Source organism: Lathamus discolor, chromosome 1, assembly GCF_037157495.1.
Source record: "Lathamus discolor isolate bLatDis1 chromosome 1, bLatDis1.hap1, whole genome shotgun sequence".
Lineage (NCBI taxonomy): Eukaryota > Metazoa > Chordata > Aves > Psittaciformes > Psittacidae > Lathamus > Lathamus discolor.
The window spans coordinates 160241286-160255492 of record NC_088884.1 but is presented as its reverse complement, the minus strand read 5'-3'; the positions used below and the strand labels follow the sequence as shown (position 1 = coordinate 160255492).

The window sequence follows — 14207 nt, the reverse complement described above, 5'->3', positions numbered from 1 at the left end:
GCATGCAATTAGATTCTTCAGCTATTGCAGTCACGGTTGTCTTGTCAGCTCCTCTCAGCTCACCTCCTGCCAGAAACCTGGATGGTGGTTAAACAGTGGCTCAGGAGTCACAGGCTGACAACTCCATATTGTATGACTGAGGACTAATTATACTGATACCTGAAAATTAAAGGTTAATTCAGAGTGAAGAACACTAGAGGAGCTAGAAAGACGCCTGTATGAACTGAAATCTGGACTAGGCTTGAATCCAAACACATTAAAAATGCTCTGAATGGAGCTGGAATATTTTGTGCCACGGTTAAAAACATAAAACCTTCTTCCTAAGCCCGTGGACACATATGTGTATATATGTAAGATGAACCAAAATTGTTTTTACCTTCATGTAACTGTGCATTTAGAGTTTCTAATGCACTAATATATGGGGAGAGAACATGGCTTTCACCAAAAAATAGCAGAAGAGAAAACCTGCTATGGAATACTCTCCACCTAATGAGAAAATCCCTTCACTCCAAGAAGTGGTATAAACATAACGTTTACTAGTTAATGTGCCTATTTTTGCTATGTGTGCACATACATAATTTTAACTAATAAATTTGATATATCTAAGTACAAAGTGCAACTAGTTTGATCAAAGATGAGACACTCATTGCTGAGTAATGGAAACCAGGCTAATAAAAATTCCACAGCTTCTGGAAGAAGCGGGGGGGCACAGATGATAATGTCCCCAGAGATCAACTTTTTCCAGTCTTTTGTAGGGCCATTTATATGTAAATGAAGTATTTATAAGTTCACAAAGATGTTGGGAGAATCTGAATTTGGAATATTGTTCTCAAATAAATAGTAATATTGGTGCCTCTGCATTGAGTTTTGCAGACTGTTTAGTTACTACTGTTACTATTTGCATAGCAGCTCCTGCTGAGATTGATACCTTGATGTGCTTAGACACTGTACTACTGTTTGAATGAAGATGACTTGATTGCACAGTATTTATAATCTAAATAGCAAACCTCTACACCATTATTAGGTAATGTGGAAAAGGCCAAAACTATTCCTGCTCCCCAGGGATTTACTAAAAGAATCAGATTCATCCATTTGCCAGATTTTAAAAGGAATGTTAATGACTTCTGGTCTGGCTCTGCTGTTGCTAGTAGAGAGAGATGCTTACTTTGCTTATCCATAAAGTTGTCACTTCATAAAAACAAAAAGAATTTGAGGGGAAACAGAGGAAAAATCTTGGTTCAAATGGATTTAGCAGAAAAGTGGGAGAAAGCAGGAAAAGAAGGATTTCTGCTACAGATTCCTAACCAGCAATGCATCCAGAATAATTTTGATGAGTTTTTATCTGGTTCCTATACTACCTTCTCCCAGCCAGGTAAAAGTCTTGTATGATACAAAAAACACTAACAGATTAGACAGCATTCTTTGGATGGAACTCTAATACCTGACAGGACCTAAAAAGAGCTCTTTTTTTATACCTGCAAGAGTTAACCCCTACAAGACCTTGTTATGTTAGGAGGATTTCATTAAATGGAATAAAATCAGATAGAAATGAATTTGACATCATCTGATGCTCCAGCAATGAAAAGTAATACTGAGAGGTTTCTGACAAGTCCAACATAAAGCCTGTAGGTGCTCTCAGCCACCTTCCTCTTAGAGGACCTCTTGCCTATGTTCTAAGCAAATCCACTGCTAGATCACGGCCACAACCCCCGAAAATGGCACTAAATTCAAAGTAATCACAAGCCCAAGAACACCATTAAACTTAGAATTTAACACATCTGTTAAAAATAAAACAATCATTCTCAGTGCTTTGCTTGCTTGCTTGCTGCCCACTTTATTTTTCACCCACAAGCACCTAAACCAACTTTTAGCTAGTTTAAATGTACCGAAAACACTAAGTTTCCAGATCATATTACAAGTGTGACTAACACAGGGAACATAAAAGCAATCTCAAGCTTTTCTTTACTTTTTCTTTTTTTTCATTTATTTATCCCATCCAGATAATAGATAGTGTGGCTTTCTAAACTAATTTCATTAACATCACAGTAAAACCAGCCAATGATCCCACTAAAGGCTTTATTACCAGCACACAGTTCATTCTACCCCAAGCCCATGAGGAAAAGGATGTAAACCTCTTGCCTACCCTTTTTCATGTGGGCACGAGTGCTGATGGGCAATAAATCAATGTGCCAAAGACAAGGTTCTTGAAATTCCTTAGAATTTCAAAGCCTTAGAAGCAGATTCTTGTCAAAATGCAAAACTTAAGCTACCTGCACTTCCTCAGTCCACCAAATGAAGCAGAGAGCATGGGAAAAGGTTTCTCAGGAAAACAACAGTACAAAAGCTATATGCTCTCATAGAATCATAGAATAGGTAGAGTTCGAAAGGACCTCAAGATCACCCAGTTCCAACACCCCTGCCAGGGGCAGGGGCACCTCACACTAAACCATGTCACCTAAGGCTCTGTCCAACCTGGCCTTGAACACTGACAGGGATGGAGCACTCACAGCTTCCCTGGGCAACACATTCCAGTGCCTCACCACCCTCACAGGAAAGAATTTCCTCCTTATATCCAATCTAAACTTCCCCTGTTTAAGTTTTAACCCATTACCCCTTGTCCTGTCACTACAGTCCCTGATGAAGAGTCCATCCCCAGCATCCCTATAGGCCCCCTTCAGGTACTGGAAGGCTGCTCTGAGGTCTCCACGCAGCCTTCTCTTCTCCAGGCTGAACAGCCCCAACTTCCTCAGCCTGTCTTCATACGGGAGGTGCTCCAGTCCCCTGATCATCCTCGTGGCCTCCTCTGGACTTGTTCCAACAGTTCCATGTCCTTTTTATGTTGAGGACACCAGAACTGCACACAATGCTCCAGGTGAGGTCTCACAAGAGCAGAGTAGAGGGGCAGGATCACCTCCTTCGACCTGCTGGTCACGCTTCTTTTGATGCAGCCCAGGATACGGTTGGTTTCTGGGCTGCGAGCGCACACTGCAGCCGGCTCGTGTTCATTTTCTCATCGACCAGCACCCCCAAGTCCTTCTCTGCAGGGCCGCTCTGAATCTCTTCTCTTCCCAATCTGTAGCTGTGCCTGGGATTGCTCTGACCCAGGTGTAGGACCTTGCACTTGTCATGCTTGGACTTCATAAGGCTGGTATCAGCCTACCTCCCAAGCGTGTCAAGGTCCCTCTGGATGGCATCCCTTCCCTCCAGCATGTCAACCGGACCACACAGCTTGGTGTCATCGGCAAACTACTTTCTCCTTGGATTAAAAATATCCACTGTTAACGAGTAAGGTTTCTCACAGTACTTACTTTCAATGTGTTGCTATTCAGCTGCTGTCCATGTTACCTCTTGCCAGCATCCCTGTCTTCATAACTCGATTCATAACCATCTGTAGGCTTTATTTCATCTTGATAGACCCTTTCTGAGACATCACTTCCACTTCACCCACAGCATCTCTCACCTGTGCTGAATTAACTAGCATAAAGCACCCTTATTCTCCTTGCTCCCAGGGAGAAGAGTTAAAGCCACACTCAAAATGATGCATTTGGCTTTCAATCATACCTTTAAGTTTATTGTTTGAACAATGCTTTTATGAGGATTTCAATTGCACCAAGCTTCCAAAAACCTGAGTTGGCTTCTTGTCCCTAATCCACCTTTGAGCAAGTTAGTTGAGCACAGATTTGTGAAAGTCTTTGAAAGACATTTAAGTTCCTAAATCCACTTGGAATCAGAAGAAACAGGGAGCTAAATATGTTTTAAGGTTCCGAGTCCAAACTATACAGACAATACAAGGGGTTTAGAGGTGGTTCGTAGGAGCAACATTTCTCAGTTTCTTTTGAAGGAGGGAGTTATTTGTCTCTCTTACTTATGTGCGAATCTTTACCAGGATTTAGGCACAGAATACTCAGGATTTCAAGAGGAATTCGATATTGGACTTGCTAATCAACACTTGTATATCTAGGAGTCAGCTTCTCTGATCTTGCTTTGCATCAGTAAAACAGGATAATCCTGTTTTATCCGTTTGCTTTATGTAGCATGACAGTTCTTTGAGACAAGGAACCTTACTGCACATGCTTACCATGCAATTTACCACAGAATCAAGTTGATATGCTGGGTGTTGCACATTTATGCATGCATATCCTACCTTTGGTAATTTATAGCTGTATCATGAATTCTGGTTTTTGTGTTCTGATACTGGTGGTTAAAATGTCAGCTGGGTAATTCAGAACCTTACAAGATGTACAAGTTTTCACTCACCACTGGGTTTAAAAAGGGGTGAAAGAGTTTCACTAAACATATATTTGCCACCAAGCAGGTGATTACGGTATAACACACTGCAGTCTGACTTCTCTCATACCTGTCCCCACCTGCTTTCCAAGATGAAATACAGCCTTGAGAAACTTCCACCCTGTGTATTTACAGCACAAATTTTCAGCTCAGAAATCAAGTTTCTAAGTTATCAACGCTAAACAGAGACTTCAAAAACTTGGGAGCCTCTGCTTTTTGAAACAGCTCTTAAGACTAAAGTTTTCTCTTCATGGAAGAATCAATAAGGGGAGATGGAGAAAGAAAGGCATTTCACAACTCTGAATGTGTTTGTCAGGTATGCCAGAACTGGAATAGAAAGCCTGTTTTTCAGTACAGTAATAAGTACCTTAGAAGCAGCACCAGCCTCCTATGATGTTTTCTCTTCTGCTTTGTCTGTTAAATGACAAGGATATCTTAGAGGAGAGAAGTCAGGGGAAGAGAGGAGAGAAGGGGAGTTGAGGGTTTTGTTTGGGGGGTTACTTTGGGGCTTTGTGGGTGTTTGGTTGGTTTGGGTTTCTTTCTTTCCCCAAAGGCACACACTAGAGCACGACTGAGAAGTGTATCAAATTGCAAATGGGACCTGGGAATCAACTGCAAGTCTCAGAGCTTACCATTGCAGAAGAACATAGAGGGAAACAGAATTCACCAACACCCTAGCGCATAAAAACCAGCACCACATTTCCATCCAGAAGGGGACCAAGTTCCCAGTTCTTTCTGCTTCATCTTCTCCAAACACTGGATTCAGAATGTTTAAATACCAATGAGTGAGGAAACTTCAGCAGAGCAAATCATTTGAGCCACAGACTTTCAATTTGAGTCTTAGCTGAGTTTTGGCAGCTTCTGCTTTGGCAGAGCTTGCAAATGAAGCACGCAGCCAAGCACAGGCACCACTGCGACTAACTCTAGGCATCAGTTTAGCACTGATTTTCATTGTTCTTTGTTGTTCAAGTTACTCTCCTTCTTTACACTTTGGTTTTAACCTGTTTTCTTCCCAAACTGTGTTTGGAAGGAAATTAACACAGTATAAATCCCCTCCCATAAACACAAAGGAATATCCAGACAGAAGCACTTCAAGGATACGGCAATTATGAAACTCTTCATAATTCCATTTGCCTTCTTTTCAAGGCAGTGTCTGCCAAAAGCACTGATGTCTTTTTATAATGCATTTATAAAGCAGAGCATACAAAATGCTCAGAACATTTCTACAGGTGTGCAGGATGAGGCAGGAGGGCTAAAATCCCAAAAGGCCACATTTCCTCAGTTCACTGCCTACTCTTTGCACAGCAACGCTAACCTTTCTGAGACTGAAGTGTTCGCAGCCATCTCACACCCTGCTTTTGGAGTTGTCGATAGTCCCATCTGCACCTTTGCAGAAGGAAAGCCAAGTGCAGCTGATGCAATACATGAGCCTGGAAAATTATAGGAAGAAAGAAAGAACAACATTAATCTTTACTCTAAAAAAAAAGTCTTTAAGAACTGTTCTGAAAAATAACTAATTGACCTGGAATGGGTTATCAAGGTGATTTACAGTAGCTGGAGGCTATGTCATTTAAGCAACTAAGCTGTGAGAAAGCTTAACAAGAGGATTACTCTTATCAATGCTTTCACATGCCCTCTAATTCTAGTTTTTCTCTAGCATCTCCCCAGTATATGGCTGTGTTCAGGTGAAAGGCCTATCTAACTCAGCCTGTCTCACATAGGCTTTTCTCATTGGTCACTGGGAGGGTGGGGGGGGAGAATATACACACAACAAGCACAAAAGATGTTGCCCCCCATCACTATTACTGTCTCAGCCCTCAAATATTCATAGCTCAAAGCCAGGGCTGCATCTTAGACATGTAATAAATAATTCCTGATGGATTCCATTTTAATTTATGTAGTTTCCTCTTGAACTTTTCAGTTTGTAACCTAGAGGACCCACATTTGCTGGTAAGGAGTTCTACATCCTATCTTCTCAATGTAGCTGAAGAATTCCTTCCTCACATCTTACTGCTATACAGTCCTCTGTCAGCATCAGCCTCCCAAACTAATTTGAATTTAGCTGTCATGTTCCTCCAGTGGAGCACACACCATTGCCACTCACAAAAGAGAAAGATAATCTTTCTGCTTCAAAGTTTTTGATATATGGGAATGAATAGCTGCTTTTAAAAGGAGAAATAGTTTCTTTTCAGGAATTATCTGAGCCTTCACACAACCAGCAAAGTAGAAGCTTAGAAACTAATTTCAGCCTGCCTTCCTGTCTCACAGGAGGACTAAGCACTGCCAAATTATCCTTAACCTTCTCTCAGATCTCCGCTGACAGAGATCCCACACCCTCCTCACCATATCCCAGGACTTCTCTCTCCTCATGGCTGCAAAGATTGTTCTAACATTGGCTGCTGTTGGAATTCAGGCACAGCTGAAAGCAAGTCCAGCCTTCTGCTTGAGAACAATGTCTGGCTGGAGACCAGTAATGAATGGTGTCCCTCAGGGATCGGTCTTGTTTAACATCTTCGTCGCTGACATGGACAGTGGGATTGAGTGCACCCTCAGCAAGTTTGCTGATGACACCAAGCTGTGTGGTCCGGTTGATACACTGGAGGGAAGGGATGCCATCCGGAGGGACCTTGACATGCTTGTGAGGTGGGCTGATGCCAACCTTATGAAGTTCAACCATGACAAGTGCAAGGTCCTACACCTGGGTCAGAGCAATCCCAGGCACGGCTGCAGACTGGGCAAAGAAGAGATTCAGAGCGGCCCTGAGGAGAAGGACTTGAGGGTGTTGGTCAATGAGAAAATGACCATGAGCCGGCTGCAGTGTGCGCTCGCAGCCCAGAAACCAACCGTATCCTGGGCTGCATCAAAAGAAGCGTGACCAGCAGGTCGAAGGAGGTGATCCTGCCCCTCTACTCTGCTCTTGTGAGACCTCACCTGGAGCATTGTGTGCAGTTCTGGTGTCCTCAGCATAAAAAGGACATGGAACTGTTGGAACAAGACCAGAAGAGGCCACGAGGATGATCAGGGGACTGGAGCACCTCCCGTATGAAGACAGGCTGAGAAAGCTGGGGCTGTTCAGGCTGGAGAAGAGAAGGCTGCGTGGAGACCTCATAGCAGCCTTCCAGTATCTGAAGGGGAGCTCTAAGGATCCTGGGGAGGGACTCTCCATTAGAGACTGTCGTGACAGGAGAAGGGGTGATGGGTTCAAACTGAAACAGGGGAAGTTTAGATTGGATATAAGGAAGTAGTTCTTTCCTGGGAGGGTGATGAGGCACTGGAATGGGTTGCCCAGGGAAGCTGTGAGTGCTCCATCCCTGGGGTGTTCCAGGCCAGGTTGGAAAGAGCCTCAGGTGACATAGTTTAGTGTGAGGTGTCCCTGCCCATGGCAGGGGGTGGAACTGGATGATCTTAAAGTCCTTTCCAACCCAAACCATTCTATAATTCTATGAAATGAAATCCATCCTGCTCCAAAAGAAAATGAGAGGCATAAAAGCTCCAAGGAATTATGCCAGGGTTATCACATAGCAGGAGCAAGTCTGACAGGCTATTAAAGAGAAAATTATTTTACTGGGGGTCCTCTTCCAGGAAAGCAGACATGCTTTCTCTTATCTCCAGAATATCCTTCTGAAAATGTACATGGTCTGAATCCATGCCGGAATGATTATGTAGGTCACTGTGGCTGCAAAAATCTACTATCAGCCATACTAACAGCTGTGGTTTTGATCTTGGCAGGGATTACTTGGCTTTGGAATGGAGCACACACCCTCTAGAATAAGGAGGGCCTCAATGAGAGTGACAGACATCACTAGAACCACAAGAGTTTGATAATTCAGTAATAACTTATAATGAAAAGGAAAATAAGAGAAAACCAAGAATCACAAGTGATGTAACTGAAAGCAACTGCTCACCACCAACCAACTGATGCCCAGCCAGTGGCCCCTGGCCAACCTTCCACTCATTTTATTGCTGAGCACAACCCCCTATGATCTGGGATATCCTTTGGGTCACTTGGGTTCATCTGTCCCTTCCAACTCCTTGTGCACCCCCAGCCTGCTCACTGGTGGGGTGAGTAGCAGAAGAGGCTTTGGCTCTTTGTAAGCACTGCTCAGCAGAAACTAAAGCATCCCTGTGTTATCAGCACTGTTTTCAGTGCAGAACCAAAACACAGCCCCCTACTAGCTACTACGAAGAACATTAATTTTACTCCAGCCAAAAATCATCACAGGGCTACAAATGTAAAATTCAGGAGAGAAGAGCACTGCAGAGAAAATAATTATTTTCATTAATATTCACTGTAGAACAAGGTAGAACAAAAAAATGGAAGTGACTTCAAGACATAATGGACAGATTGGCAAAACGAATGGTAACACATCTCAACAATTGCTAGAGGTAACCACCATAAAACATCACAAATAACTACAGCTATTCGCTAAGAAAACCTAAGAAAACTCAAGGGTGAAAAGTGATTTGCTATAGACATTACTGGTGTGTTATGCCCTGCTTTTAAATTACTAGAAAATAGCAAAAGTGACATTAAATAAAACCAGATCTGAAAAAAGTTTAAGGGACCCTGAAGGAACAGCCCAAATTACTGGAGACTGTAAGTAAGGAATAGGTCAAGTGGGTATTTGGCTAAATTCGATCTACTTCCTAACAGCCACTGTGGCATTTGCTAATGAAAGTTTTGTTTTAAAAACTTTTGAGAAAGTCTCCTATCAAATGCTTTTAATGAAACAAAGCCACCAGGACTAAAAGAAGAGGTCCCAGTATGGATAAATAACTGAATAAAAGACAAACACAGCAGGTGGGAGTAAGTGGCCAGTTCCTTCAGTAGTGACATCTCAGTGGAGTTCTGCAGAGTCAGTTTTGGAGAAATGTTATTTAGCTTATTCAGAGTTATAGCAACATGCTAAAGTTTGCTAATAACAGTTATTTAGCAAAATAATGATGGGAGCAGCTATAGAATCATAGAATAGTTTGGGTTGGAAAGGACCTTAAGACCATCCAGTTCTAACACCCATGCCATGGGCAGGGACACCTCACATAAAACCATGTCACCCAAGACTCTGTCCAGCCTGGCCTTGAACACTGCCAGGGATGGAGCATTCACAACTTCCCCGGGCAACCTATTCCAGTGCCTCACCACCCCCACAGTAAAGGACTTCTTCCTTATACCCAATCTAAACTTCCCCTGTTTAAGTCTGAACCCATTACCCCTTGTCCTGTCACTACAGTCCCTAATGACTAGTCCATCCCCAGCATTCCTATAGCCCCCCTTCAGATACTGGAAGGCTGCTATGATGTCTCCACACAGCCTTCTCTTCTCCAGGCTGAACAGCCAGGATTCCAAAAGAGCTTCACAAGACAAAGTATCTCAAAAACAGAACGGCAGGTGAAATCCAAGCGGATAAACTCAAAGTGGTGCTCAGGGAGGAAAACCAGACTTGGCTTTACAAAACTATCACAGCTTTCCTTGAAAACATCACCTTAGTATATAGCAGAACTTAGGAAATCAAGTCTAATGAAGGGAGGAGAGTGGATACAAGTGGAGGGGGGATTCTGTTTCATGTCTAGGAAACTTCATACTGCTCTGATTCCCTCAACTTGTGAAGAATATAACAGAACCGCAAAGAGCGCAGAGAAGGGCAAGTATGATTACAGGTCTGAAGTGATTTTCATCCAGGAATTAAGATTTGTAAAGAATAAGACAGCATTCTTCAACAATAAAAATTAAGTGAAAAATAAAACAAATATTCAAGGTTGGTTGAATTGACTTCCATAGACCATTCGTGCCTTTCTGTAGGTATCCCCTTGTTGAGGGATACCTGGGGCCACTGTCAGGTTTGTTCGACCAGATGAGCCTTCATTCATATATAACATGCAAGTACCCAAGTTAAACCCCTACTTCATATTGTCACCAACGGCTGACATCAGTCGATTACCAGTATCTTGTGATTTTAGGTTTATTACTCAAACTAGAAAAGAAGATTGAGGTGAGATTATTACAATGTTATTGCAGGTTAAAAATAAACAGTAAACATGGGATTGAACTCTGGAAGTATTAGATCCCATATAACACATGGTCCTGTTTAGAGCACTATGTTAGCAGGCAGCAGCATTTCACAGAATCCCAGACTGCTTTGGGTTGGAAGGGACCTTAGAGCTCATTCAGTTCCACTCCCCTCCCATGGGCAGGGATACCTTCCACTAGAGCAGCTTGCTCCAAGCTCCATCCTGGCTTAACTGCAAGCACAGTGTTTTCAAAGCAGTGCTGCTTGGTATAATACAAGTTTTGTGTTTGTTCTGTATCAGCCACCCTTACAGCCGTGTTTTGTAAGAACTAAGGTGTTGGAATTTGCAGTTTGCCAAAAAGGGGAGGGGAGAGTGGGGGGTAAGGCTCTTTCTGCAACACCAGCAGCTTTAGGAATGACTCCGGGGTCTAGACTGCACTCAGAATTGTATTAATACTCACCTTACAAATTTCATATTGTGGCCCTTTCTTTTAAGCAGCAGTAATGGCTTTGCCTGTCATTGACATAAAGATGCAAGCCACCTCTCCACTCACTATGAAATTGATGGGGGAGAAGGAGCACTGCGTTATTTTCCCACATAGACCTTTAAAAAGCCATGTTGTACCTGCAGAACAGCGGCATCTCCAACCTTGAACAGGGTACAAATTTGTTTCAAAGGTGTCAGGCATTAGCCTGTGTGTCAGTGAAGGAAATATGACAGCCTAGGATGCACACCACCAGGGCAGTAAGCACGGAATCAGAAAAATAAAGGACAGTTTCTTGTGCCTTTGTGACCCTTCACACAAAGTTCAGCCACGATTCAGCTCCCTATTGAGAATCTGCTCATCCATTTGACATCATGGTAAGAACATGTGCCAGCAAGCATGGGATCTGTATCCGACTGCATCTTCCTCCTTGCTACCCACCTCCACAGCCTGTGTGCAATTTTAAGTTGCCACAGGTTTGCTCCAGGCTTTGCAGATTTCACAGCTCATGCAAGTACCTCCAGTGCTCACACAGCTCTTTCTCCAAGGCACTACTGTTGATCTGCACTGTTGGTACAGGATGAGAACAATAAGAACTATTTCCCTTCCTACTAGTGCATATTAAAACTCCTTTTTAAATACTTTTCCTATTTCTCTCCTCCTTTAAAGCCCTTCTACAGATGTGATAGCAAAGCAGAATAGTACCTGGAAGCCTTTGAACGACTTACAAGCCCCATTTACCCATAAGACATTCTTTGCTGATGACAATGCCGTTTTTATTAATACATTAGAGTGCTGCCAGTACTGATGTTACATTAACTATTAGTCATAAAAGTGTTGTATGTATGTTCTTTCCACCCACTGGACAAGATCAACAAAGTCAGCCTGACCTATTACAGAAAAGAGACTCTTGAACTGAATAATCTCAAGGTATGCATAACAGATTGCTCTTCTAGATGAAACTCATACCCATAAACAGCAGCAAACACAGATCTTTCACATGGCTTTGAAAGTCCTTCAGTGCCCAAGAGCAGACTAACTGTGCCAGGCAACAAGACTGTCACCTGAGCAAACTGTTCACATTGGTGAAGAAAGGAAAAGGTAGGGTTCCTTCCTCAAGCAGATGTGCATCTGCAAGAACAAGCTGTAACCCTGTGAATGGTCCAGGCTCAGCTCAACATAGCTTGAGATATCCTGGGGGAAAGACTTTATGAACAGTGCAGATCATTAATAACTATTCCCTGGCAGCAGACAGGTTGCAAGGAATTAATGGCAATTGTATCCCTTGTGTGGCTGCACACTAATTGCCTGGTTCACACGCTCCTTGGGCAGCCTTTATTTAGTACTGCCTTCAAGAAGTAAACCTGCATCCCTCCACCTTTACTCAGGCTGAGTAGAATCCAACTCTGTAAATCACCTTGTGAACAACTCATGGAATAAAGGGGTCAACAAATCACTCTGCCTCTGGTTCTCTAGTGAGCATCTTTATGTCTTTGTCCAGGCTTCATGAATAATGAGCAACACCAGAGCCACAGCTGGGCTCATTGGAGGGAAATGTTTTACAAGAGCGCAGGTAACCATATCTAAATCCTCTCGGTGCTGCTGCCCAGCCACTGCATAGAGCAGGCAGGAAGAGATGCTTTAGTAAGTGAGAGAAGTGGTGGGAACAGCTTCTTTACCACCTTAGGAAGAGAAAATCAACAGGATTATATTAAAGTAATGGAATATGAGTTTGCTCAAGGCCGCAGACTTCTAAACCAGCTCAACATAGCAGTTTTAGAGCCACCATAGGTTTTGATGGGATTTAAGGATTGGGCCCTTTTCCAGATCTCAAAGAAAAGTTAAAAATCAGGGAGAGGAGCAAAGATACTTAGCTCCTACATTACAAAACCTGTTTCTGGCATTGGGGTTACTGAAGGCCTACAGTGGCAAGCTCTGTGCTTTATTCATGCTACCACATTAATGGACATACAGAACAAACAAAAACTTAAGACTTTCAGGTGTTGATGGTATTTATTTTGCACTTGCATAAGCAAATGGCTGTTTCCACCTTCAGATCAAAAGAAGGAAATGCTGAAAAACAACAAAACCCAACTAAACCCTCTAAACAATCCATCCCCTTTGGCTCAGGGACAAAACTGCCGCAAAGGAACCAAGGAATGAAGGAGCTGTTTTAATCTGGAATTTGCACACATTTTCAGACAAAGGAATAATGGGTAAATGGCACTGATGAGGAAATTGTAAGTTTGTCTCCTGATTCATTCTTCAGCTACAACTGTGAATTATATACACCTGGGATGGGAAGTCTAAAAACTCTAACAAATGGCCCAACACGTCCGCCACTGAAATCAGTAGGGAAAATCCAAGCAGAGATGAAATCTAATTCTAAGTTCTGTTGAAATAAAGGATTTATGCTTCAGTTTCACCCTGTCAAAAATAGAAACTAATCTACTTTGGCTAATGTTTTGCCTTTGCACTTTCAGGGCTCAGTTAATGGATTAAGAGTAGTAAAAAGACTAAAAATAACATTTTATATCTGCTTGCTATTCATTACAGCAATAATACTCTCTGACCTATAAGCAGGAATAGTAAGGAACTCTGAATAGGAGACATCCTGCAATATTTAGGTTTAGTTTTAGTCTTTATTTAGGCACACAAAACCAGCAGGTGTTCCATACAAATATGCTATTTAAATAATTCTAATGTTAAGAACTGGTTCTATAGCCCCTATCTGCTTGTCTGCTTGGGAGGAGTTACAGGCATTTGGTCTTATTTTCCTTCTTAGATAGTAATATATAGTATATCTAATATTACTATTACATATATATTAGATAGTAATAATATGATTATACTTTAACTTAATGAATAGTAATTTACAGTCATTGTTTGGGAGACTCTGAAGAGCCCAACTGTTTAGTACCTTAATCTATTTTACACACACAACTTTCTAAAAATGAACTGGTTTCTGGCACTATTGCGATCATTTAGGCTGGGGTAGATTTCCATCATAGCACTTAGGACGGGGTATGGTTTGGATTTGTGCTAGGAACACTGTTGGTAAGACAGGGAGGTTTTAGTCACTACAGAGCAGTGCTTACAGAGCCAAAGCCCTTTCTGCTCTGCATCCCATGCCACCATCGAGGATGCTGGGGATGTACAAGGAGCTGAGAGGGGACACAGGCAGCAGAGCTTACCCCAGCGGGCCCAAGGGATATCCCAGACCACAGGACATGATGCTCAGCAATAAAATTATGAAGAATGTTGGCTGGGAGGGCCTGCTCAGTGACTGGCTGGTCACTTGGTAGTGAGCAACAGTTTCCATTTGTGCCACTTCTTGGGTTTTACTGCTCTTTGTTACTTTCTCATTGACCATGGCAGGGAGCTGGAACTGAATGATCTTTAAGGTTCTTTCCAACCCAAACCATTC

General features: G+C 42.5%; 1 long non-coding RNA gene across 2 annotated transcripts in view; it reads right to left on the bottom strand.

Annotated features, from left to right (window-relative positions):
• The window catches only part of LOC136007440 (uncharacterized), a 60640-nt gene that overhangs the window by 41613 nt on the left and 4820 nt on the right, over positions 1-14207 (bottom strand). For both annotated transcript variants that reach the window (XR_010609710.1, XR_010609711.1), the window contains exon 2: positions 5603-5717. This is a non-coding gene — a long non-coding RNA (uncharacterized LOC136007440). The remainder of the gene's footprint in view (positions 1-5602; positions 5718-14207) is intronic.